Source organism: Rhineura floridana, chromosome 2 (assembly GCF_030035675.1).
Source record: "Rhineura floridana isolate rRhiFlo1 chromosome 2, rRhiFlo1.hap2, whole genome shotgun sequence".
Lineage (NCBI taxonomy): Eukaryota > Metazoa > Chordata > Lepidosauria > Squamata > Rhineuridae > Rhineura > Rhineura floridana.
In genome coordinates this window covers 47934828-47962538 of record NC_084481.1, presented here as the reverse complement: position 1 = coordinate 47962538, position 27711 = coordinate 47934828, and the positions used below count along the sequence as shown (strand labels likewise).

The window sequence follows — 27711 nt, the reverse complement described above, 5'->3', positions numbered from 1 at the left end:
TATGATAACCTCAGTTTCATCATTTTAGCTTCTAGTGATAGTTCTGATTTAATTTGTTCTAACACCAAATTATTGGTCTTTTTTGCAGACCATGGTATGCGCAAAGCTCTCCTCCAGCACCACATTTCAAATGAGTTGATTTTTCTCTTATCTGCCTTTTTCACTGTCCAACTTTCACATCCATACATAGAGATCAGGAATACCATGGTCTGAAGATCTTGACTTTGGTGTTCAGTGATACATCTTTGCATTTGAGGACCTTTTCTAGTTCTCTCACAGCTGCCCTACCCAGTCCTAGCCTTCTTCTGAATTCTTGACTATTGTCTCCATTTTGGTTAATGACTGTGCTGAGGTTTTGATAATCCTTGACAAGTTCAATGTCCTCATTGTCAACTGTAAAGTTACATAAATCTTCTGTTGTCATTACTTTAGTCTTCTTGACGTTCAGCTGTAGTCCTGCTTTTGTACTTTCCTCTTTAACTTTCATCAGCATTCGTTTCAAATCATTACTGGTTTCTGCTAACAGTATGGTATCATCTGCATATCTTAAATATAAATGTGCTAGAAACCTGAAAAATATATTAGCACATGGTAGTCTTAGGAAAAGACAATGATAATACTATAGGCTTGATTCTACATGAGAAAGTTAAAGGAAATTTCCTGTGTAACCACTGTAGTGTCTGTGAAAATTGTGCACAACTTAAGGAATTCATTAACTGGAGAGACAGAAGAAAGTATGTTCTGCAAAATGTTTACAATTGTAACACTAAAAGGGTCATATATGTGGCTCAGTGTCCATGCAATCTTATGTAGCTGAGTATGACCAGCAGAAAAAAAAAGAATATGTGAGCATAAAAACTGTGTTAGGAATTATAAAAGGCATGCCCCTATGGTGAAATACTTCTGGACTGTAAAAAGAATCACAGCATCAGGAAAACAACTTAAGAACAAAAAGGGAACTGTTTTGGATTTCCATCCTGAAGACCTTGATGCTAGGTAGATTGAATGAAGAGTGGAACTGGTCTTCTGTATTATCATGAAGAGCTACAATTCCAAGAGTACACTCAATCCCTCTTCCCAGGGAACTCTGAGAATTGTAGCTCTTTGAGGGGAATAGGCCGTCTCCTAACAACTCTCTGCATCCTTCACAAACTACAGCTCGCCCTGACTGTTAAAGTGGAATGAATGACACAGCTTTAAATGTGTAGTGCAGATGGGGCCTTGGTCATGTGGAAGCTACTCTGAATGTTGCCTAGGGTATTTCATTCTTCTCATCAAGTCCTATGCACATGTGCACACTAAAAATAATATTTCTTCAGCAATAATAACAATGAGGTGTGATCAATGCTTAAAAACACTATGATTTATTTTTATAAAATCTAATATTATCCATCTTAGAAATCACAAATATTTGTCTTTCCATCAAATTATTTCCCACACTTCTAGTTATTATTTATTCTACCAGGATAAACACACATAAATTCTTAAGTGTGGTGAAGTGCTTTGAACACACACCTTGGAAAGCATTAAATGGGTCTTCAAATTGTTTTCACCATGCCTTAGAATGATTGTCTGCCTCCACTAGTCTCATGTAATGTGGTTGCATGTGGTGTACTGTTTCCTGATGAGAGAATGCCCTTTTGGAGTATACCAAATTTGGTTTATTATCAGGTAGCTCATTGTATTGTAAGAAGTGGATGAAAGTAACCCAAAGCAACCATTAGCAAGTTGACTGATAGATAGGAGATAAATGCAGATGTACCTAACAGGGGATAGAATATTATTGAACTGTATAAGCCAGTTGCGTTTATGTAGCTGTCAGCTTGAACCCCCTAGCTATTGGAGTGAAACTGGATCCACAATGGACACCTATACAGGGAACCTGTGGCCCTCCAGATGTTGTTGGACATTCCTATCATCCCCAACCATTGGCCATGCTGGCTGGGGCTGTTGGGAGTTGGAGTCCAACAACATCTGGAGGGCCACAGGTTCCCTAGCCCTGCTGTTCCAGGCTGTTATTCATTTCTGGAAAGGGAACAGCAAACTGAGTAAATGATTCAGAGAATTTCTTTATGAGCAGACCTTCACAGAACTTTTGCTGTAGATTCCCACAGGCCTCAAGGGAGGAGGCTCTAATCTATTTTCTGAACCAGCAAATGACTGAATACTGCCATATTAATAAAACAAAACTGTATCTGGCTCTAATGAGCATGTAGGTCATAGAATTAAGGACCACAAACCTAGTCCTACATAACAGTTAATAAGCATGCATTGACAGTAATAACGGCAAGACAAGTTCTCCATTATTAAAACTGGAGTAGTTTTAATGTGCAACTAAACTCCAGAAACAGTTTTTAAAAGAATGAAAATTAACCACTGCATAGGCCGACTTGCTATTCTACAGCCAGGGATTAGGTGGCTGGCTAGATGTCTGTCTGGGCCATGGAAAGTGGTTTTGATATCATCATCCTCACACTATGAAAGCTAGACTGTTCAGTTTGCTTTTACATTGTTTGACCTTCCTCTGTAGTTCACCTAATGACAGCCAGACCAGTTTTGAAAGACCAATCATGTAGATGCACATGCACAACTTGTCATCTACACAGGGCAGTGTGACCCAGAGAACCGAACCAAAAAAATGCATGACAATGTATGACTCAGAGAACTCAGGGAAGCATTCCAGGGAAACTCACAGAGATGGTTAGGTGGGGTGGAACAGTGTGGGATGATATCTAGGGGAAGGACCATAGGTCAGTGGTAGAGCATCTTCCTTGCACGGAGAAAGTCACAGGTTCAATCCCCAGCATCTCCAAGCATAGCCAAGAGAGAACCCTGCCTGAAAGAGAGCCACTGCCAGTAAGTGTAGACAATACTGAGCTAGATGAGCCAATGGTCTGACTCAGTATAAAGAAGCTTCCTATGTTCCTAAGTCTGCTCATGAATTTCACAAGACTAGGAAGATTGACTTTGGGTTTATGCTGCTGTGGTTTAAAGACCATTTCTTTATTCATTTTTGTTACTGATTATGCTGTCTACAAAATCAAACATCATCCATCAAGGCAGGCTAATAGCACTATGTACTACTTCTTGATGTTGTTATGTGCCTTCAAGTCAATTACGACTTATAGCGACCCTATGAATCAGTGACCTCCAGTAGCATCTGTCAATAACCACCCTGTTCAGATCTTGGAAGTTCAGGTCTGTGGCTTCCTTTATGGAATCAATCCATCTCTTGTTTGGCCTTCCTCTTTTTCTACTCCCTTCTGTTTTTCCCAGCATTATTGTCTTTTCTAGTGAATCATGTCTTCTCATGATGTGTCCAAAGTATGATAACCTCAGTTTCATCATTTTAGCTTCTAGTCACAGTTCTGGTTTAATTTGTTCTAACACCCAATTATTTGTCTTTTTCGCAGTCCATGGTATCCGCAAAGCTCTCCTCCAACACCACATTTCAAATGAGTTGATTTTTTCTCTTATCCACTTTTTTTCACTGTCCAACTTTCACATCCATACATAGAGATTGGGAATACCATAGTCTGAATGATCCTCCCTTTAGTGTTCAGTGATACATCTTTGCATTTGAGGACCTTTTATTATTTATTTATTTATTATTTGATTTATATCCCGCCCTTCCTCCCAGCAGGAGCCCAGGGCGGCAAACAAAAGCACTAAAAACACTTTAAAACATCATAAAAACAGACTTTAAAATACATTAAAACAAAACATCTTTAAAAACTTTCTTTTAAGCTTTGAAGACATCTTTAAAAAGAAATTAAAAAAAAACATATTAACAAGCAATTCTAGCACAGACACAGACTGGGATAAGGTCTCAACTTAAAAGGCTTGTTGAAAGAGGAAGGTCTCCAATAGGTGCCAAAAAGATAACAGAGATGGCTGTGACGCCCTTCCCTGGCTCTCCCTGTCAGGTTCCTACCTGCTCGTGGCTACTGCCTGTCACTAGGCACCACCAGGGACTCCACCAGTCCGGACTCTCCTTTTTTATGGTTTCTCTTCCCGCTCTAGCACAGATCTCAACAGATCCCCCAGCTAGGCAACCACCAGTCACATCCTAATACCAGTATTCCCAGAGACTCTGAATACTTGTATTGTTATTCTCTTCACCGCTGCCACCATTTGTTACAGTTTCTCTTCAGCCTTGGTCATTACCTTACCCTCCCTTCTGGTCTGTGAAACCCCAGCCAAGGATCAGGCCTTTGGTAAACCAAATTATGTATTTATTAAATATAACAAAGATAACAAAGATAACAAGATTTCTTCATAAGGCACATAAGCATATGGTTTTATCTAATACTAATACGAACTCCACCCCCCTCCTTCTCCACGCTCTCCTGGCAAACAACTCTCTAAAACCCACCAAAACAACCCACTCACTTTCATCACATCACATCCACCCAGATTCCACTGTCACTCTTCCTTTTATACGCTCAGCCATTTTAAACACTCAGCCAATCATCCAGCATTCTACTGCCCATTCACTCCCCCTCCTCTTTCATTCCACTTACCATGTATCTCCTATACAAACAGCACTTACCCTATTTACACTAATACAGGATCATCACATTTCCCCCCCCTTAACATAACGGCAGAGTATTATTCCTGTTCCAGGATTTATACGTCGCGTTAACAATTAAAACAAGTCTCTCTGGGGAAAGTGTCTTTCTTTGTTCCTCCGTCTGGTCACGTCACTGCAGTCCCAGCCACCTGCCTTGACAGTCCATCGGCCAATACATTGTCCTTGCCTTTGATGAACTGGAAGTCCACTTGATAGTCTTGTAGGGCCCAGGACCACCTCTGCAGCATAGTATTATGGTTTTTCATAGTCTGTAACCATAACAAGGCCCGATGATCCGTTGTTACCGTGAATCTTCGTCCCCACACGTATGGGCGCAACTTGTTCAGTCCCCACATGACCGCTAGGCACTCCTGTTGGACCGACGAATAGTTTTTCTCCCTCAGCGTCACACTCCTGTTGGACCGACGAATAGTTTTTCTCCCTCAGCGTCAGCTTGCGACTCAGATACGTCACTGGATGTCTGGTGCCTTCTCTCTCCTGCAGCAAGACGACTCCCAGTGCGAGGTCCGACGCATCTGTAGCCACGATGAATGGTTGCTCATAGTCTGGTGCTATTAATATGGGTCCTTTGCACAAGGCTTGCTTCAGCAGATCAAAAGCCTTCTGACATTCATCCGTCCATACCACACGCTTAGAACACCTTTTCTTTGTCAACTCATGCAAGGGGGTTGCTATTTCCCCAAAATCTTTCACAAATTTCTATAAAAACCAGCCACACCTAGAAATGCCCTAACTTGCTTTTTGGTTAAGGGGATAGGCCACGCTTGCATTGCCTCCACCTTGCTCCATAAGGGGGTGATTTTCCCACTCCCCACCTTATGTCCTAAATAGACAACCTCCTTCAACCCAAACTGGCATTTCTTCGCTTTTATTGTGAGGCCTGCCTTTCTTAATGCCTCTAATACTGTTGTCAGGTGTTGCACATGCTCAGTCACCGACTTGCTAAAAATGGCCACGTCATCTATATAGGCCACTGCAAAATCTGACATGCCTCGCAACACAGTATTGATTAGCCTCTGAAACGAACTTGGTGAGTTCCTTAGTCCCATGGGTAAGGTCACAAACTCATATAACCCATCTGGTGTACTGAAGGCAGTTTTGGCTCTGGATTGCTCGTCTAGTTCCATTTGCCAAAATCCTTTACAGAGGTCTAATGTAGAGATAATGTTTGCTGCCCCCAACAACTCTAACATTGTGTCTACCCTGGGCATAGGATACGCATCTGGGACCGTAATTTTATTGATTAGCCGATAATCAATGCAAAATCTTGTCGTTCCATCTTTTTTCGGAACCAGGACAATACTTGAGGCCCAGGGACTGATGGATTCCCTGATCACTCCTAGTTCCAGCATATCTTCGACCTCCTTTTTAATCTCACTCAAAACTTTCCCATTCACACGGTACGGAACAAATCTGATTGGGGCATGATCTCCAGTATTAATGGAAAGTTTGGCTATACTGGTTCAGCCAGGTTTATTACTAAAGAGATTCCCATAGTTTTTCAAAACTCTCAGAATCTCTTATTTTACTTCCTCCTTCACCTCCTCTGACCATTCCACTTGATCTACCCCTCCTTTGTCTTTGCTTTCCTGTACCAGATCCGGAAGTTCAGGTCCACTTCCCTCAGGGAATAAGGTAACTTGCAACACCTGTGCATCCCTGGTATGGTAAGGCTTTAACATATTTACATGAACCACTTTGCTTTTGTTTAATTGGTCTGTGGTGATTACATATGTCACTGTGTCAAGCCTTTCTCTTATGGTATATGGTCCTTCCCAGTTAGCCTGTAATTTGTCATGTTTCCTGGGTATGAATGCCATAACCATATCTCCCACATCATACACACGTTCCCTGGCTGTTCTGTCATACCAGTAATTTTGCTTCTCCTGTGCATGACTCAAATTCTCTTTCACTACTTCCATCATTGATGTTAATTTATTGCGGAATTCCAATACAAAATCTACTACAGATGTTTTGTACTCTCCCAGAGTTCCTTCCCATGAATTTTTTAACAGTTCCAAAGGTCCCCTCACTTTTCTAGTGAACATCAGTTCAAAGGGTGAGAAGCCTGTTGACTCCTGAGGGACTTCTCTGTATGCAAATAAGAAGCATCCCAAACATTCATCCCAGTCTTGTGGGTGATCTTGAACATAGCTTCTTATCATGCCCTTCAAAACTCCACTGAATCTCTCAGTTAGCCCATTAGTGGCGGGATGGTAAGTAGTGGTCTTTAGATGTTTTAGACCACAACATTTCCACATACATTGCATCACTTCTCCCATGAATACACTGCCTTGATCCATCAGCACTTCATGAGGGAAACCCAGCCTCATAAAGATTTTTAATAAAGCCTCTGCCACCACAGGGGCTTCTACAGATCTCAGTGCTTCTGCATCTGGGTACCTGGTGGCAAAATCCACCACCACCAATAGATATTTCTTGCCATGCCTTGTGGGTTTGGAAAAAGGGCCCACCAAATCTACTCCCACTCTATAAAAGGGTTGTCCAATTATAGGAAGGGGCTTTAATGGTACCTTAGTCTTTACTCCACTTTTTCCCACCTTTTGGCATATACCACAAGACAGACAATGTTGTTTTACATCTTTGGAGATGTTTGATCAATAATAGTGTGCAGCCAATCTCCTCTTGGTCTTTTTTATTCCCAGATGTCCTGCACATGGGACATTGTGGGCTACCTCTAGCAATCTGGTTCTGTATTTGCTAGGTACTATCAATTGCTTCACTGGTTCACATTCATCCTTTCTCTCAGCAGGCATCCACAGTCTATATAAAATCCCATTCTCACACACAACTTGATTCCTCAGCTTGTCAGTGAAAGGAATCTGTTGGGTCAGGGCTTGTTCCTTCATTTGGTTCAAACTTATATCTTTATGCAGCTCTTCCCTGAATTGATCTGCTTCTTCCCCAGAGACCACTTGATACAGTTTGTCTCCTTCAGCAGGCCTGCTAGTGGTTGCTATGGTGACCTGAGGCTGGCTAACAGATTCCACCCTGTTCTTTTCAGCCTGTGTTAACATGGTTTCTGTTTCTTTGCCAAGCTGCTGTCAGGTCACCACATATATTTTTCCTTGTGCCCCCCTAACATCTCTTCCCAGTATCACTGGTTCTTGTTGTTGGGCATTAATACCGACTTTATATTCTCCCCCTTTTCCTCTCCACTCCATTTTCACTAGGGCCATAGGCAATCTCAGAGCTTGGAAAAGTTACTTTTTTGAACTACAACTCCCATCAGCCCCCGCCAGCATGTGCTGGCTGGGGCTGATGGGAGTTGTAGTTCAAAAAAGTAACTTTTCTAAGCTCTGGGCAAGCTTTCTGGTTGTCCCCTCACTCCTTGGATAGTCACAGTTTCCTGAGGTAATATTTCCTCAGATTTTATTAAATCTGGCCTCAGTAATGTCTGAGCGGCACCAGTATCAAGCAATGCCCAATAATTTGCCCCTTGAACACACACTTCCTCTCTTAGACTCGAATCCAAGTCTGTTACTTTTGTCCAGTTTATCTGGCAGAACTGAACCTTTTTCGCTGTTTCTAAAGCCTTGGGCTCTGTTTTCACTGCCCCTGTCTGAGCAGGATTACTAATGGGGTTGGCAACCTCACATTGAAAACGTAGGTGCCCTGGTCTACCACATTTGTAGCATAATTTCTCCTCACTTTTAGGGTACACAGATCCACTCTGGGGTGTCCTGTGCCCTTCAGATTTTATTGGAGGACTCACTCGCTGTGGTACCACATCCCTTCTGCCAGCGTTATATGGTCTGGGTTTAAAATCTCTTGATGTTTTCCCCACCCAGCCAGTTCTATTGGAGGCAAAGTGATCCGCCATCTCGGCGGCCTCCTGCACCGATGTATGGGAACGGTCTTTGACAAGGAGCCTTATTTCTGGTGGTAACTGATGGTATAATTGATCCAGTATCATGAGGTTTTTCACCTCCTCCACAGACTGAGCTTTTGCACTTGTCAGCCATTTCCCAAATATGTCCATCAGTTTTGCCCCCAGCTCCACGAAAGACCTCCCTGTCTGTATCTGGCAGTTTCTGAAAAGCTTTCTAAAATAATCAGGCCCCAGTCTGAATCTTTTGTAGACTGCCTCTTTAAACTCAGCATAGGTGACGGGGCTGTCTGAGGGGAAACCTCTGCCAATTCCCCTTTGATCAGGTTTGATAAATACTGTATGTATTTATCTTCAGGTAGCCCCCACAACTGAGCTGCCTTTTCAAAGGTTGTGAGATAAATTTGAGGATCTTGTCCACGCTCATAGACAGCAAAGTCCTTTGGAGTAATTTTTATTTTTGCTCCATCTCTGTCTTTCCTTGTCTCCTCAGAGTGAAATTTCTCTCTATCCAATTTTAATCTTTCCCCTTGTATCTCGGCATCCACTCTCATTCTCTCAGTTTCCATCCTCAATCTCTCAGTTTCCAACTCCCTCTGTTTATCTTTTTCCTCAGCTTCCATCTTCAATCTCTCAACTTCCAACTCTCTGTTTATCTTTTTCCTCAGCTTCCATCCTCAATCTCTCAGCTTCCAACTCTCTCTGTTTATCTTTTTCCTCAGCTTCCATCCTCAATCTCTCAGTTTCCAACTCTCGCTGTTTATCTTTCCCATCAGCTTCCATCCTCAATCTCTCAGTTTCCAACTCTCGCTGTTTATCTTTCCCATCAGCTTCCATCCTCAACTTCTCTCGCAAATACTCTATATAAGCGGGATTGCTTAAGTATCCTTCTGGGGTCTCTTCCCTGACAGGTTGTTTTTGCTGGGCAGTTGCAAATCCTATAAGTGCTACCCTCAATTCATCTACCCCTTTACCCTCGTGAGGTAAATTGAATGTTATGCACTTCTCCACCAGCTCCTCTCTTTTCATTTTTATATATTCAGCCATGGTGTTGGAGTTCACTCACTCTTTGCCACACACTCTTTGCCAGTCACTCTCACAAGTAATCTTGTTTTGTTATTTCTGTTTGCCACACCACTGTTAGGGATTCTCTAGTATTCGTACCACCGCTACAGCCAACACCTGTGACGTAGTCTCCTTTGTTCGATCCCACCGCTACTGCCACCACATGTGACGCCCTTCCCTGGCTCTCCCTGTCAGGTTCCTACCTGCTTGTGGCTACTGCCTGTCACTAGGCACCACCAGGGACTCCACCAGTCCAGACTGTCCTTTTTTATGGTTTCTCTCCCCGCTCTAGCACAGATCTCAACAGATCCCCCTGCTAGGCAACCACCAGTCACGTCCTAATACCAGTATTCCCAGAGACTCTGAATACTTGTATTGTTATTCTCTTCACCGCTGCCACCATTTGTTACAGTTTCTCTTCAGCCTTGGTCATTACCTTACCCTCCCTTCTGGTCTGTGAAACCCCAGCCAAGGATCAGGCCTTTGGTAAACCAAATTATGTATTTATTAAATATAACAAAGATAACAAAGATAACAAGATTTCTTCATAAGGCACATAAGCATATGGTTTTATCTAATACTAATACGAACTCCACCCCCCTCCTTCTCCACGCTCTCCTGGCAAACAACTCTCTAAAACCCACCAAAACAACCCACTCACTTTCATCACATCACATCCACCCAGATTCCACTGTCACTCTTCCTTTTATACGCTCAGCCATTTTAAACACTCAGCCAATCATCCAGCATTCTACTGCCCATTCACTCCCCCTCCTCTTTCATTCCACTTACCATGTATCTCCTATACAAACAGCACTTACCCTATTTACACTAATACAGGATCATCACAATGGCGCCTGTCTAATATTTAAGGGGAGGGAATTCCACAGGATAGGTGCCGCCACGCTAAAGGTCTGTTTCCTATGTTGTGCAGAACGGACCTCCTGATATGATGGTATCTGCAGGAAGCCCTCGATTGCAGAGCGCAGTGATCAACTGGGTATATAAGGGATAGGACGGTCTTTCAGGTATCCTGGTCCAAGCTGTATAGGGCTTTGTACACCAAGACTACAACCTTGAACTTGGCCCGGTAGTAAATGGGCAGCCTAATTTTCTCATTCTCTCATACTGCTCTCCCCAGTCCTAGCCTTCTTTTGATTTTTTGACTATTGTCTCCATTTTGGTTAATGATTGTGCCAGGGTAGTGATAATCTTTGATAAGTTCAATATCCTCGTTGTCAACTTTAAAGTTACACAAATCTTCTGTTGTCATCACTTTAGTCTTCTTGCCGTTCAGCTGTAGTCCTGCTTTTGTACTTTTCTCTTTAACTTTCATCAGCATTCATTTCAAATCATTACTAGTTTCTGCTAGTAGTATGGTATTGTCTGCGTATCTTAAAATATTGATATTTCTCCCTCCAATTTTCACACCTTCTTCATCTTGGTCCAATCCCGGTTTCTGTATGATATGTTCTGCATATAGATTAAGCAAATAGGGTGATAAAACACACCCCTGGCTCACACTCTTTCCGAATGGAAACCAATCAGTTTCTCCATATTCTGTCCTTAAAGTAGCCTCTTGTCCATAGTATGGGTTGTGCATCAGGACAATCAGATGCTGTGGCATCCCCATGTCTTTTAAAGCATTCCATAGTTTTTCATAATCTACACAATCAAAGGCTTTGCTGTAATCTATAAAGCACAGGGTGATTTCCTTCTGAAATTCCTTGCTCCGTTCCATTATCCATCGTATGTTTGCAATATGATCTCTGGTGCGTCTTCCCTTTCTAAATCCAGCTTGGACATCTGGCACTTCTCGCTCCATATATGGTAAGATCCTTTGTTGTAGAATCCTGAGCACGCCTTTATTTGCATGGGATATTAAGGCAGTAGTTCGATAATTACTGCATTCTCTGTGATCCCCTTTCTTTGGAATTGGGATGTATATTGAACACTTTCCGTCTGTGGGTCATTGTCTTATTTTTCATATTCGTTGACAAATTTTTGTCAAAGTTTGGACAGATCCAGTCTCAGTAACTTGTAGCAACTCAGTTAGTAGGCCATATGTTCCTGGTGATTTGTTTCTTCCAAGTATTTTAAGAGCAGCTTTCACCTCACATTATAAAATTTCTGGTTCTTCATCATATGGTTCCTCCGTGAATGAATCTGTCATCCTTGCATCTCTTTTATAAAGTTCTTCAGTGTATTGCTTCCATCTTCCTTTTATTTTACCTCGGTCAGTCAGTGTGTTCCCTTGATTATTCAACATCCCTACTCTTGGTTTAAATTTTTCTTTAATTTCTCTAATCTTTTGGAATAGGGCTGTTGTTCTACCTTTTTTGTTGTCCTCTTCTATTTCTATACAATAACTATTATAATAGTTCTCTTTGACCCTATGCACTAGTCACTGTATTATTGCATTTAGGTTTCTGATTGTGTTTCTCCTTTTGCTTTTGCTTTCCTTCTCTCTTTAACCATTTTAAGAGTTTTGTCAGTCATCCATTGAGGTCTTTCTCTCTTTTTAACTAGAGGTATTGTCTTTTTGCATTCTTCCCTGATAATATCTCTGACTCAATCTATAGTTCTTCTGGTTCTTTATCAGCTAAGTTTAAAGCCTCAAATCTGTTTCTTATTTGATCTTTATATTCTTCTTGGGTGTTATTTAAATTATATTTTGGCATTATGATTGTTCTGTTGTTCTTCTTTAGCTTTACTCTGATTTTCAAAATTACCAGTTCATGATCTGTACCACAGTCTGCTCCTGGTCTTGTTTTCGCAGAAAATATGGAACTTCTCCATCTTCTGCTACTAAATTATATAATCAATTTGATTCCTATATTGACTATCTGGTGATGTCCACGTGTACAGTCATCTTTCTGGTTGCTCAAAAAATGTGTTTGTAAGAAACAAATTATTGGCTTCACAGGATTCAATAAGTCTTTCTCCTGCTTCATTTCTATCTCCTAAGCCCCATTTCCCCACAATTTCTAGTTCTTCTCTGTTCCCTACTTTTGCATTCCAGTCCCCCACGATTATCAGAACATCTTGTTTTGGTATGTGAACAATTTTTTCCTGTACTTCTGTGTAAAATCTCTCCAATTCCTCCTCTTTGTTTGCTGTTGGAGCATAGACTTGAATGATGGTTACGTTAATAGGTTTCCTGTTAAATCTAATTGATATCACTCACTGAGACCTTGCGTTATAGCTCCTAATTGCTTTTGCTACATCACTTCTCACTATTAAAGCAACCCCATTTGTTCTTAATTTCTCATTTCCTGCATAAAATATTTTGGAGTTGCCTGATTGAAAATGTCCCATTCCCATCCATTTTAATTCACTCACGCCAAGTACTGTAATGTTGATGCGTTCCATTTCTTTCTTGACAATTTCTAACTTTCCCTGGTTCATGCTTCTCACATTCCATGTTCCTATTGTGTGCATCGTACAACTCTGGACTCTCCTTTCACATCTGTGCGCATCAGCCTCTGGGCTTCCTTTCGGCTTGGACCCAGCTGCGTCATTAGTCACAGCGCTGCTCGTACTTGTCCATTGTTCTTCCCCAGTAGCTTGCTGAGTGCCATCTGACCTGGGGGTCTCATCTTCCAGCACTATCTTGTGTTGCATTTTGGATACTCTATTCATAGGGTTTTTGTGGTAAGAGGTATTCAGAGGTGGTTTACCATTGCCTTCCTCTGAGTTTGGATGCATCTTAGTCTGGTGTCTCAGCTTTGACCATTCCACCTTGGGTGCCCCTGCTAGGAGTCTAGCCTCTTGGTTTAGACTCCTGGGGCATTGCTCTCAGCTGCTTTGACACTCTCAAACCCTCTCACCATGTTAAGGTGTGCATCCTAGAGGATGCTTCTAGAAAATGTCTATTTTAAAGTAATTACCCAAATTACTTTAAAGGAAACAAATTTCCTTTGTTCTGGAAATCACTTGCTTAAGGGGTTTGTCAAAACAATTAACCTTCCCTTGGCCCATCCATCCCTTTGAAGAGAAACATTCTGCCAGTCTAGATTCTTTAAACTTATAAGGGACTGCAGTTGGACTGTCTGTCTGTCTGTCTGTCTGTCTGTCTGTCTGTCTGTCTGTCTGTCTGTCTGTCTGTCTGTCTGTCTGTCTGTCTGTCTGTCTGTCTGTCTGTCTGTCTGTCTGTCTGTCTGTCTGTCTGTCTGTCTGTCTGTCTGTCTGTCTGTCTGTCTGTCTGTCTGTCTGTCTGTCTGTCTGTCTGTCTGTCTGTCTGTCTGTCTGTCTGTCTGTCTGTCTGTCTGTCTGTCTGTCTGTCTGTCTGTCTGTCTGTCTGTCTGTCTGTCTGTCTGTCTGTCTGTCTGTCTGTCTGTCTGTCTGTCTGTCTGTCTGTCTGTCTGTCTGTCTGTCTGTCTGTCTGTCTGTCTGTCTGTCTGTCTGTCTGTCTGTCTGTCTGTCTGTCTGTCTGTCTGTCTGTCTGTCTGTCTGTCTGTCTGTCTGTCTGTCTGTCTGTCTGTCTGTCTGTCTGTCTGTCTGTCTGTCTGTCTGTCTGTCTGTCTGTCTGTCTGTCTGTCTGTCTGTCTGTCTGTCTGTCTGTCTGTCTGTCTGTCTGTCTGTCTGTCTGTCTGTCTGTCTGTCTGTCTGTCTGTCTGTCTGTCTGTCTGTCTGTCTGTCTGTCTGTCTGTCTGTCTGTCTGTCTGTCTGTCTGTCTGTCTGTCCTGTCTGTCTGTCTGTCTGTCTGTCTGTCTGTCTGTCTGTCTGTCTGTCTGTCTGTCTGTCTGTCTGTCTGTCTGTCTGTCTGTCTGTCTGTCTGTCTGTCTGTCTGTCTGTCTGTCTGTCTGTCTGTCTGTCTGTCTGTCTGTCTGTCTGTCTGTCTGTCTGTCTGTCTGTCTGTCTGTCTGTCTGTCTGTCTGTCTGTCTGTCTGTCTGTCTGTCTGTCTGTCTGTCTGTCTGTCTGTCTGTCTGTCTGTCTGTCTGTCTGTCTGTCTGTCTGTCTGTCTGTCTGTCTGTCTGTCTGTCTGTCTGTCTGTCTGTCTGTCAGCAGAAAGAAAGAATGCAAATAACGCTCACATGTAGAATTTTCACAGTCAGAATGCCCAAGATCTTTTTATCCTACAGTGTCTGTCTGGAAAAACATCTGAGATTGCAGTAGTTGAGAAATTTAGGGATCAGCATTCACATGGAAAACAAAGGAGTACCATGTTGTATAGAGGTCATCAAATTTGCCCACATTTTTTGACAACTTTGACTCATAAGTATTTTGATCTAATGAAATATATACACATGGGTACCAGAGATCTTCTAACAGTGTAGAACTTCAAAGCAAGCTGCAATAGTCAAGAATATCAGGCCTTTTGTAAGAAGATATTTATGCTCATCAGTAAATAACACTAAAAGTGATAATCTGGAATCAGGCTCAGTGGTTTGATTAGTAATCCAAGATATCTCATGAACCATCTCCCTCCCCAAATCTTCTCACATGTTCACAATTCCATCACATGTGCCAATAAGATGCACAAAACTTAATAGCCCCATCAACATCCCTCTCAAGAAGTCCTCTCAGTTTAGCCAACCACGGGAGACATAGAAACATTGGCTGGGGCTAAGATAGCAGTGACTCAGGCCATAGCAGCTGATTCTACAGGCATCAAAGAAATAGATACTTCATTTTCCAAGGATACGTTAAAAAGGAGGATTCTGCTGCTGGAAATGTATCCATTTCCGTTGAGAAAACTATCCATTTTGCACCAATGTAGATATAAATAAACTCTTAAATTTCAGAACTATCTCAGAATAACTGCATGATTATGATTATGATTGTGATTATGAGTAGTAGTAGTAGTAGTAGTAATAATAAAAATACTATCCTACATTCAAGTGTTGAAAGTTGGTATGAATCAGCCATTTCCAAAAACTCATCTACCTGACTAGCAGTTCTGCAATGTCAAAGATCTTGAGGCTGATATAAGGGAAAGTGGGGGAAACACTACCTGCAAAGAAATTTTGGGTCAATAGTTCATCCAGAGATCTACCCTTCTAGGAAAAAATAATCTCCACAGGATTCTTCTCTCTGGTGCAGGTAATTAGCACATAAAAGAGATAGTAACAACCTCTGAAGTGTGTCTCAGGGCAGGGGAAGGAAATCTGATGCCTTCAGATGCTATTGGGCTCCAACTCCCATCAGCCCTAGCCAGTATATCCAATGGTCAGGGATAAGAATTATAGTCCAGTAACATCTGCAGGATCACAGATTATTCACCCATGGCTCAAGACAGAGATATATGTGTCAAGGAGGCATGATGTAGTAGTAATGGGAGACTTCAATAAGCCCAATATCTGTAGGGAGACAAATTCTGCCAAGCACGGCCCCTCCAAGAAATTCCTGACTTGGGTTGCTGATAACTTTATCCTATAGAAAGTGGAGGAAGCAGCTAGACTCGGATCAGCTATCCTTGACTTAATTCTAACCACTAGGGATAACTTAGTGGATGGAAATGGCAGTTATGGGAACTCTGGGGGGAAGTGACCATGCTGTACTTGAGTTCTTGATTTTAAAGGAAGCAAAAGCTGTGAGTAGCCATATGTGTACCCTGGACTTCAGGAAATCCAATTTTAATAAACTCAGAACAATGGTAAGTAAGGTCCCATGGCAAGTGACCCTAATGAGAAAAAGATTCCAAGATGGGTTGGAGTTTCTAAAAAGGGAAATTCTAAAGGCACAATGGCAAACAATTCCATGGAAGACCTCTTTGGCTCTATAAAAAGCTTAAAGGTAACCTGAAAACATAAAAGAGCACATATAGGAAGTGGAAAGAAGGAAGGAAGGAAGGAAGGAAGGAAGGAAGGAAGGAAGGAAGGAAGGAAGGAAGGAAGGAAGGAAGGAAGGGTAGCTAGGGTTGCCAGGTTCAGGGCCTGAGACTGATCCCATATCTTTAGGAGAAGAGAAAGTCAGCCAAGTGCAGGTGTTCTTGCAACACTGTAATGGGAAAAACCACAAGGTGGAATTCTCCCTTCCCCCTGCACAACTTTTAAATATACAGAAGACCTCTTGGTTGCCAGGCCCGGCCTCCAAGAGGTCTTCTGTATATTTAAAAGTTGTGCAGGGGGAAGGGAGAATTCCACCTTGTGGTTTTTCCCATTACAGTGTTGCAAGAACACCTGCACTTGGCTGACTTTCTCTTCTCCTAAAGATACGGGATCAGTCTCAGGCCCTGAACCTGGCAACCCTACGGGTAGCACAGAATTGTAGGGACGGCATCAGGAAGGCTAAAGTTGAGAATAAGTTGAGGTTAGCGAAGGATGCTAAAAGCAACAGAAAAAGCTTTCTTCAGGTACATCGATAGTAAAAGACAGAGAAAAGAAATGGTGGTACAGCTGCTCAGTGAGGATGGCAAAAATGATAACAGATGGCAAAGAAAAGCCAGAAGTACTCAATTCCTACTTTGCTTCAGTCTTCTCCCAAAAGAGGGTCTGTGACCCTCCTGGCAAATGTGAAGTATAAATTCAAGGGATAGGATTGCAGCTTGAGATTGATAGGGAAATGGTCAAAGAATACCTAGTTACTTTGAATGAGTTTAAATCTCCAGGGCCTGATGAACTGCATACTAGAGTAATGAAGGAACTGGCTGAAGAACTCTTGGAACCACTGTCTATTATTTTTGTGAAATCATGGAGGATGAAGTGCCAGATGACAGGAGGAGGGCTAATATTGTCGCAGAGTGGCGAAATTGGGAATGAAGAGACTGAGTGAGCCTTTGTGTGTTTTGAATATTTGCTTAAGATGCCTTCCCTGCAAATTAGTCAGACAGAGACTTTAAGCTTTAAAATAAGAAATAACTACTTTATTCTGGAAGTACATACTTGATAGGAAAGAGTTCTACATCTAGCTAGCTACGTTGGAGATGCAAACACTAAGCTTAGTATTTGCCCTCATACTTGGAGGAGAGGGAGAGACAAAGAGAATATGTCTGCTCTCCCTCTCAAGAGAAAGAAGAAGGAAGGAGGAAGGAGATGTGGTCAACATCCTATGCATATCAGTTTAGCAGGAAGGGAGAGTCAGCAGGAGATCAAAGGATAGGTATAGCCTAGCAATCAGGAGGTCTCCTCTCTAGCTACCCTTTTTAACCCCATGCAGCCTCAACCCACAAGTTGGAGTTGAACCACATATTCCAACAAATATTGTCCCTATCTTCAAAAAGGGCAAAAAGGAGAAACCTGGGAACTATAGACCAGTCAGTCTGACATCAGTCCCTGGGAAAATTCTGGAGCAGATCATAAAGTGGTCAATCTGTAAGCACCTTGAAAGCAATGCAGTGATTATTAGAAGCCAACATGGATTTGTCAAGGACAAATCCTACCAGACTTATCTTATCTCATTTTTTGATTGGGTAACCTCCCTTGTGGACTATTGGGAATGCTGTGGACATAATATATCTCAACTTCAGCAAAGCTTTTGATAAAGTGCCCCATGATATTCTGATTAGAAAAAACCATCAGGTTGATCCTCAGTTGGCTACAGAATCGTACTCAAAGAATGCTTATTAATGGTTCCTTCTCAAACTGGGGGGAAGTAATGACTGGGGTTCCGCAGGGCTCGGTCCTGGGCCCAGTGCTCTTCAACATTTTCATGAATGACTTGGATGAGGACGTGCAAGGAGTGCTTATCAGATTTGCAGATGATACAAAACTGGAAGGGATGGCTACTACCTTGGAGGAGAGAAACAAAATTCAAAGTGATCTTGACAGGCTGGAACATTGGGCTGAAAACAACAGAATGAGATTTAACAGGGATAAGTGCAAAGTTCTACACCTAGGAAAAAGAAACCAAATGCATAGTTATAAGATGTGAGATACTTGGCTCAGCAAGACTATATGTGAGAAGGATCTTGGAATTGTTGTTGATCACAAGCTGAATATGAGCAAAGAGTGTGATGTGGCTGCAAAAAAGGCAAATGCTATTTTAGGCTGCATTGACAATTAGCAAGCCCCAGATCTGGTAAACCTTCTTCATAGGAATCGTTTCAGTTCCCTAATCATTTGGGTTACCCTTATCAGCATCTTTTTCAGCTCTATAATAACCTTTTTGAGATGTAGTCACAAGAACTATGTACAGCATTCCAAGTGTGGCTGCATAGGTTTGTAGAAAGGCATTATAATACTGGCAGTTTTATTTTTGATCCTGAATACGTAACTCACCATTTCATAGCTGCCACACTCTGGATTAATGTTTTCATTGAGCTATCCACCACAACTCCACAATCTCTTTCCTGGATCCTGTAGATTGCTTTTTTTAAAATAGATGTTACATTGGCTGCTTTCCAGTCCTGTGATATAGAGGCTAATCTTGGGGACAAGTTACATATTTTAATTAGAAGATCAGCAATTTCACATCTGAGTTCTTTAAGAACTCTTGGGTGGATGCCATATGGAGCCAGTGATTTATTCATTTCCAGTTTGTCAATAACCTCCAGAAATTCATATCTTGTCATCCCTATTTGCTTCAGGTCTTCAGACTCCCTTCCTTGTCTTGAATCTCCAGCCAATTGTTTTCACTGGAAGACTCTGAGTTTGTGTAGACCAGACAACAGAATAGTCCTTGTGCGAGCACATCTGTTAATGCCTTTTCCCCTTTGTTTGGTTAAACAATTTTGATAACTGCTTCTGTAATTTATTTGTGTCAGCTGTCACGAAAGAATTCCTTATCAGTTACACATGCTCTGCTTTTTTGTTCTCTGTAGTATATATGTTCACAATACATCTATAAAAATTTAAATGGTTTCGCTATTTCCCCCCCTTAATCATTTTTATTTTCATCCCTAAGTTGTCTATTCTAAGTCCTGGTGATTTTTCATGTTTTCTAATGGTTTCAGAATTCTGACAGCAATAAAAATTAAAGGGCTCAGTGGAAACCATTTGTAACATCACACAGAGACACATCAGAATTAAGGAATGATTTATGTTGATCTATAAACTTTGCACTTAGAGGCATTCTATTGGGTTTGACATATTTCTTATTATTCCAAAGGGGTATTCATCTTAAAGTTGTATCTTGTAGACCCATTTCAATCCGGCTTCAGGCCTGAATGTGGCATCAAGGCGGCCTTAGTCACCCTGATTGATTACCATTGTCATATGAGTGACAGGGGGAGTTCAGCCTTGTTGATTCTCTTTAACCTCTCAGTGGATTTGATCCCATCATAAGAACATAAGATGGATCAGGCCAGTGGCCCATCTAGTCCAGCATCCTGTTCTCACAGTGGCCAACCAGGTGCCTGGGGGAAGCCCGCAAGCAGGACCGAGTGCAAGAACACTCTCCCCTCCTGAGGCTTCCGGCAACTGGTTTTCAGAAGCATGCTGCCTCTGACTAGGGTGGCACAGCACAGCCATCACAGCTAGTAGCCATTGATAGCCCTGTCCTCCATGAATTTGTCTAATCTTCTTTTAAAGCCGTCCAAGCTGGTGGCCATTACTGCATCTTGTGGGAGCAAATTCCATAGTTTAACTATGCGCTGAGTAAAGAAGTACTTCCTTTTGTCTGTCCTGAATCTTCCAACATTCAGCTTTTTGAATGTCCACGAGTTCTAGTATTATGAGAGAGGGAGAAGAACTTTTCTCTATCCACTTTCTCAATGCCATGCATAATTTTATACACTTCTATCATGTCTCCTCTGACCCGCCTTTTCTCTAAACTAAAAAGCCCCAAATGCTGCAACCTTTCCTCGTAAGGGAGTCGCTCCATCCCCTTGATCATTCTGGTTGCCCTCTTCTGAACCTTTTCCAACTCTATAATATCCTTTTTGAGATGAGGCAACCAGAACTGTACACAGTATTCCAAATGCGGCCGCACCATAGATTTATACAATGGCATTAGGATATCGGCTGTTTTATTTTCAATACCTTTCCTAATTATTGCTAGCATGGAATTTGCCTTTTTCAAAGCTGCCGCACACTGGGTCGACATTTTCATCGTGCTGTCCACTACAACCCCGAGGTCTCTCTCCTGGTCGGTCACCGCCAGTTCAGACCCCATGAGCGTATATGTGAAATTCAGATTTTTTGCTCCAGTATGCATAATTTTACACTTGTTTATATTGAATTGCATTTGCCATTTTTCCGCCCATTCACTCAGTTTGGACAGATCTTTTTGGAGCTCTTCACAATCCCTTTTTGTTTTAACAACCCTGAACAATTTAGTGTCGTCAGAAAGTTGGCCACTTCACTGCTGACTCCTAATTCTAGGTCATTAATGAACAAGTTGAAAAGTACAGGTCCCAATACCGATCCTTGAGGGACTCCACTTTCTACAGCCCTCCATTGGGAGAACTGTCCGTTTATTCCTACTCTCTGCTTTCTGCTTCGTAACCAATTCCTTATCCACAAGAGGACATCTCCTCTTATTCCATGACTGCTAAGCTTCCTCAGAAGTCTTTGGTGAGGTACCTTGTCAAACGCTTTTTGAAAGTCTAAGTACACTATGTCCACTGGATCACCTCTATCTATATGCTTGTTGACACTCTCAAAGAATTCTAATAGGTTACTGAGACAGGACATTCCCTTGCAGAAGCCATGCTGGCTCTGCTTCAGCAAGGCTTGTTCTTCTATGTGCTTAGTTAATCTAGCTTTAATAATACTTTCTACCAGTTTCCCAGGGACAGAAGTTAAGCTAACTGGCCTGTAATTTCCGGGATCCCCTCTGGATCCCTTTTTGAATATTGGTGTTACATTTGCCACTTTCCAGTCCTCAGGCACGGAGGAGGACCCGAGGGACAAGTTTCATATTTTAGTTAGCAGATCAGCAATTTCACATTTGAGTTCTTTGAGAACTTTCGGGTGGATGCCATCCGGGCCCGGTGATTTGTCAGTTTTTATATTGTCCATTAAGCTTAGAACTTCCTCTCTCGTTACCACTATTTGTCTCAGTTCCTCAGAATCCCTTCCTGCAAATGTTAGTTCAGGTTCAGGGATCTGCCCTATATCTTCCACTGTGAAGACAGATGCAAAGAATTCATTTAGCTTCTCTGCAATCTCCTTATAGTTCTTTAGTACACCTTTGACTCCCTTATCATCCAAGGGTCCAATTGTCTCCCTAGATGGTCTCCTGCTTTGAATGTATTTATAGATTTTTTTGTTGTTGGTTTTTATGTTCTTAGCAATGTGCTCCTCAAATTCTTTTTTAGCATCCCTTATTGTCTTCTTGCATTTCTTTTGCCAGAGTTTGTGTTCCTTTTTATTTTCTTCATTCGGACAAGACTTCCATTTTCTGAAGGAAGACTTTTTGCCTCTAAGAGCTTCCTTGACTTTGCTCGTTAACCATGCTGGCATCTTCTTGGCCCTAGCGGTACCTTTTCTGATCTGCGGTATGCAGTCCAGTTGAGCTTTCTTTTTACCAATCCCCTCATTTTTGTGAAGTTTCCTCTTTTGAAGTCAAATGTGACCATGTTGGATTTTCTTGGCAATTGGCCAGTTACATGTATGTTTAATTTAATAGCACTGTGGTCACTGCTCCCAACTGGTTCAACAACACTTACATCTCGCACCAGGTCCCAGTCCCCACTGAGGATTAAGTCCAGGGTTGCCGTCCCTCTGGTCGGTTCCATGACCAACTGGTCTAGGGCATAGTCATTTAGAATATCTAGAAACTTTGCTTCTTTGTCATGACTGGAACACATATGCGACCAGTCTATGTCCGGGTAGTTGAAGTCACCCATTACTACCACATTTCCTAGTTTGGATGCTTCCTCAATTTCATATCTCATCTCAAGGTCTCCCTGAGCATTTTGATCAGGGGAACGATAGATCGTTCCCAGTATTAAATCCCTCCTGGGGCATGGTATCACCACCCACAACGATTCTGTGGAGGAGTCTGCCTCTTTTGGGGTTTCGAGCTTGCTGGATTCAATGCCTTCTTTCACGTATAGAGCGACTCCGCCACCAATACGTCCTTCCCTGTCCTTCCGATATAGTTCATATCCAGGGATAACCGTATCCCACTGGTTTTCTCCATTCCACCAGGTCTCCGTTATGCTCACTATATCAATGCTCTCCTCTAAGACCAAGCACTCCAGTTCTCCCATCTTGGTTCGGAGGCTCCTAGCATTAGCGTACAGGCACTTGTAAGCAGTGTTTCTCTTCAAGTGTCTTTGGCACTTGTGGTTTGGCCTGTGGTAATTTTGCTCTTCTGAATTTATATGCTGTGCCCCTGCTCTCACAATGCCTACTTCTAGGCCTACCCCTTTTAAAATTTCATCATTTCTTTGGTTTTTATCCCAGGGGGGAGGTTTATTCCGAACCGGACCTTTCTCAGCTCCTGTCGGGTTTTCCCCCTCAGTCAGTTTAAAAACTGCTCTGCTACCTTTTTAATTTTAAGTGCCAGCAGTCTGGTTCCATTCTGGTTCAAGTGGAGCCCGTCCCTTTTGTACAGGCCCGGCTTGTCCCAAAATGTTCCCCAGTGCCTAACAAATCTAAACCCTTCCACCCGACACCATCGTCTCATCCACGCATTGAGACTGCAAAGCTGGGCCTGTCTGGCTGGTCCTGTGCGTGGAACCGTTAGCATTTCAGAGAAAGCCACCTTGGAGGTCCTGGCTTTCAGCATCCTACCTAGCAACCTAAATTTTGCTTCCAGGACCTCACGGCTGCATTTCCCCATGTCATTGGTGCCAACGTGCACCACGACCACTGACTCCTCCCCAGCACTGTCTACCAAACTATCTAAACGACGGGCGATATCCGCAACCTTCGCACCAGGCAGGCAAAACACCTTGCGGTCTACACGCCCATCACACACCCCACTGTCTATGTTCCTAATGATCGAATCACCCACTACAAGGATCCCTCCACCCCCTGGAGATATATCCTCGACACCAGAGGATAGCTGCTCATCCCCCAAGGAATGGGTCCCTTCTAAGGGATCGTTTCCCTCTTCCTCAGCTGGATGCTCTCCTTCCCCGAGACCATCGTTCTCCATGATAGCAGGAGAGCTATCATCGCTGGAGTGGGACACAGCTATAACGTCCCTGAAGGCCTCCTCCACACACCTCTCTGCCTCTCTCAGCTTTTCCAGGTCTGCCACCTTGGCCTCAAGGAAATGAAGTCGTTCCCGGAGCGCCAGGAGCTCATTGCACCGAGAGCACACCCACGACTGCTGTCCAACAGGCAGATAGTCGTACATGCTGCAGGCTGTGCAAAACACTGGAAAGCCCCCACACGCCTGCTGGCTTCTTACCTGCATAGTTTTGTTTGAGGTTTATTACGTCAATAGGTTGGAGACTGTGGTTTAGTTGAGGTCAGGGAACAGAAGGGCAGAGTGGGGGGCCCTGGCCTCCTAGCCCTGCTGCCGAACTCGCTCTGCTGCTTAACTCGCCTTGACGCTTTGTCAGCTGGGGCCTTGACGCTTTGTCAGCTGGGGCCTTGACGCTTTGTCAGCTGGGGCCTTGACGCTTTGTCAGCTGGGGCCCTGACGCTTTGTCAGCTGGGGCCCTGACGCTTTGTCAGCTGGGGCCCTGACGCTTTGTCAGCTGGGGCCCTGACGCTTTGTCAGCTGGGGCCCTGACGCTTTGTCAGCTGGGGCCCTGACGCTTGGTCAGCTGGGGCCCTGACGCTTGGTCAGCTGGGGCCCTGACGCTTGGTCAGCTGGGGCCCTGACGCTTGGTCAGCTGGGGCCCTGACGCTTGGTCAGCTGGGGCCCTGACGCTTGGTCAGCTGGGGCCCTGACGCTTGGTCAGCTGGGGCCCTGACGCTTGGTCAGCTGGGGCCCTGACGCTTGGTCAGCTGGGGCCCTGACGCTTGGTCAGCTGGGGCCCTGACGCTTGGTCAGCTGGGGCCCTGACGCTTCGTCAGCTGGGGCCCTGACGCTTGGTCAGCTGGGGCCCTGACGCTTGGTCAGCTGGGGCCCTGACGCTTGGTCAGCTGGGGCCCTGACGCTTGGTCAGCTGGGGCCCTGACGCTTCGTCAGCTGGGACTCCCTGTAGCTCGTGGAGCAGGCTCCCTCGCTAGGTGCTCTGACTTTATATGAGTGGCTGGTTCCTCCCAGCTACTGCTGCCAGCCAGTGATGTGTTACTTGAGGCTGATGGTGACTGTGGTGTCTTCCTGGAACGGTTCACAGAGTTGACAGCTGGAGACACTGCATTGCAGGGGTTCCACTCTTATCTCTGTGGTCAATTTTACAGAGTAGCAATGGGGGGAAATTTGCTTGATCCCAGGGGCATCATCTTGTGGGGTCTCACAAAGATCAATCTTATTCCTCATGATCTTTGATATCTATATGCAGCTGCTGGGACATGCCATCAGGAGATATGGAGCAAGGTATTACCTATATGCAAATGACACCTAGCTCTTTTTCTCTGCTCCATCTGAATTAGCTGTGGTGTCTGGAGACAGTAATTGGCTGGATGTATGCCAATAAATTGAAACTGAATCCAGACAAGATGAGGTCCTGTCGGTTGTAGGCTCCCAGATCTGGGAGCTGAGTGGATGACCTGTCCTTGATAGGACTGCACTGCCCTTGAAAAAGCTGGTATGTAGCTTGGGGGTGCTCATTGATCCAGCCTTGTCACTTGAAGGCTAGGTGACTTCAATGGCTAGGAGTGCCCACTTCCTTTTCTGGCTGGTTTACCATCAATGGCCATTCCTGAATAGTGAAAATCTGTCCAGAGTATCCCATGCTCTGGAAACCCCCAGACTGAACTATTGCAATGCAGTCTATATGGGGCTGCCCTTGAAGATGATCTGGAAGCTGCAGCTAGTACAGAATGCAGTAGCCAGAGTGCTGACTGACACGGCTAGTTGAACTTGAATACCATTGGCATTATAAGAATTGGTTGTCAATTTATTTCCAAGCTCAATTCAAGGTGCTTATGCTGAAATATAAAGTCCTAAATCACTTGGGACCCACAATCTAAAGAGCACCTCCTTCAATATCAATTTGCCCATGATCCCACCATTTGGGGAAATTTAGGAGCAGTATCATGTGGGTGGGCCTTCTCTGTGGTGGCACCCTGCCTTTGAAATGACCTCCACTCTGAGGTGTGCCGAGCGACAACATTGTTGACCTTTCTGTTGACAGCTGAAGGCATAGTTCTTTACCCAGGCTTTAGAGCAGGGTTAAATTTTTGAATCCCTTAGAAATGTTTTATGACGTTTTCAATGTGATATTGATGATCTGTGTTTTATTGATGTGGTATATTATAATATGTACTTTATTATTTTTATGAGGTTTTATGTGATGCATCTCTGCCCTAGGATGGTGAAGGCTGGATTATCCACAGGATAACATAAATAAATAAATAAATATATTTAAACAATAAGGCCAGCCTAGTCTATGCATATGAGATAGCAGAAAGCACTTTAGCAGTAGGTGGGGGATCACTTATGAATGTTCCCATATGTTAAAAGAAAGGTTTCCAAGTAGGAAAATAGTACATCAGGGAGAAAGGTTCTAGCTCAGCCCACTTCCTTGCCGTAATCCCCCCCCTGCTTATAAAGAGGTTATGGGGTTGTTTTTTGTTTTGCATATGACAGCAGTCAAAAAAGTAATCCCCAAATATGTGAACAGTCCATTCTACCTTGTATGAGACAGCCTGAAGTGATTCAGTCCATTCTGCCTTGAGATGCTCTGAATCTTTCCCCGTCACCACCATCACCATATTTATGGAACCATTTGCCTCCTACAAATGGGCAGATATATGTGGGGAGTTTTGAAGGTAAGGCAAAATTCTAAGGCCTTTCTTGGGAGTGGGGGTCTTACATTTTAAAATATAAAGTAACCAAGGGTGTTGCACCCCCTCTCAGACACACACTTTTTTATTTTTATTTTTAAAAGCCTTGCCACCCTTTCAAGTGGCTGCTATCCAAGAGTGTTCCTGGGGACATAACATCCATAGAAACAACGCTACATTGTGGCATAGTGCCATTCCCAGGGGTATTCTTGCAAATAAATTGTTTTGTTGGCTTGCTTGTACGATTTTTTTTCTTTTTAAAACACATAACAGGAAGAGACAGGGAAAGGAAGTGAGAAGATGCAGGGGGAAAGCGAAAGTACAGATCAGGATATAATAACGATCAAAAATATCTCTTGACTTACAGCAATGACCCCTTCCAGACTGATGCAGGTGGGATTCAATCACATACTGACAAATTTTAGTTTCACAGCTAAAGTAGATTTGGCACTCTTAAGTTATGCAACAAACCCACTTCCTTTTTTTTTTTTTTTTAAAGAGGACCTTTGGCAGTAGGGAAAGTGAAAAGAAACCCCACTGGAAAGTGTGGAAGCACAATTGCTTGTCGAGGTGTCATATGATCTGTCCACAAACAAATAGGAATGAATGCTCAACAAACAGCTGACTTTGTGTAACCTCTCCACAAACATAGTTCAAACAATCCAGGATAAATGCTCAAAAAACAAGTCAGCTGGAAGTGACCATTATTTAAGAAGTTTGAAGCTATAATGACTAAGCCCGGGTTGAACAGAGAGGCAGTCCAAGCAATGATCGGTCATTGCTTAATTCTGTGTGCAGGAAAATCCTATGGAAGTTTACTTGGAAGTAAATCTTACTGTGTTCAATGGGGCTTACTCACTGGTAAGAGGGTATAGGACTATAGCTTTAGCTATTATTTTAGATTGCAGGCTTTTGGCCGCTTACCCAGGAGTAGAGAATGGACAAATCTGTCTGTTTCTCTCAGTTCCTCATTTTTCCAGTCTTAAATTCAGTTCCCTATATTTCCATATCAGATTGTTTTTTTATAAAAGCATTCATGAAAATTCATCAGCATTTTATTGTTAATTTCTCCTAACAAACCCAATTTTGTATGTGTTGCCTAATATAATTCATTTTTGTATGTTGTTTTCTCTAATGTATCCATTTTTATGCACATTCTACCCTAATGTATGAATTTTTGTACCCATTACTTGGCTGGAGAACGGCACTGCAAAATTCAGAGAAGTGCAAATTTTAGAGTCTGGCTCTTTTTTGGTTTGCAAATTAGATCTGTTTGGCTTTAAATGTGATCTGGATCAAATTTCTCCACCATCGAAGTAAGCCTCACTGAATTCAATGGGACTGACTTCTGAGTAGATATGTACAGGATTGCACTGTTAATGTTGTAAACCCCTTAGGGGATCTTTTGTGGGCTGAAATGTAGGGTTGCCAGGTTCAGGGCCTGAGACTGATCCTGTATCTTTAAGAGAAGAGAAAGTCAGCCAAGTGCAGGTGTTCTTGCAACACTGTAATGGGAAAA

General features: G+C 43.0%; 1 long non-coding RNA gene across 1 annotated transcript in view; it reads right to left on the bottom strand.

The window, feature by feature from the left end:
- The window catches only part of LOC133378136 (uncharacterized), a 58440-nt gene extending 31834 nt beyond the window's left edge, over positions 1-26606 (bottom strand). Inside the window, exon 1 of the long non-coding RNA XR_009760872.1 lies at positions 26558-26606. This is a non-coding gene — a long non-coding RNA (uncharacterized LOC133378136). The remainder of the gene's footprint in view (positions 1-26557) is intronic.
- Between the last annotated feature and the right edge of the window lie 1105 nt (positions 26607-27711).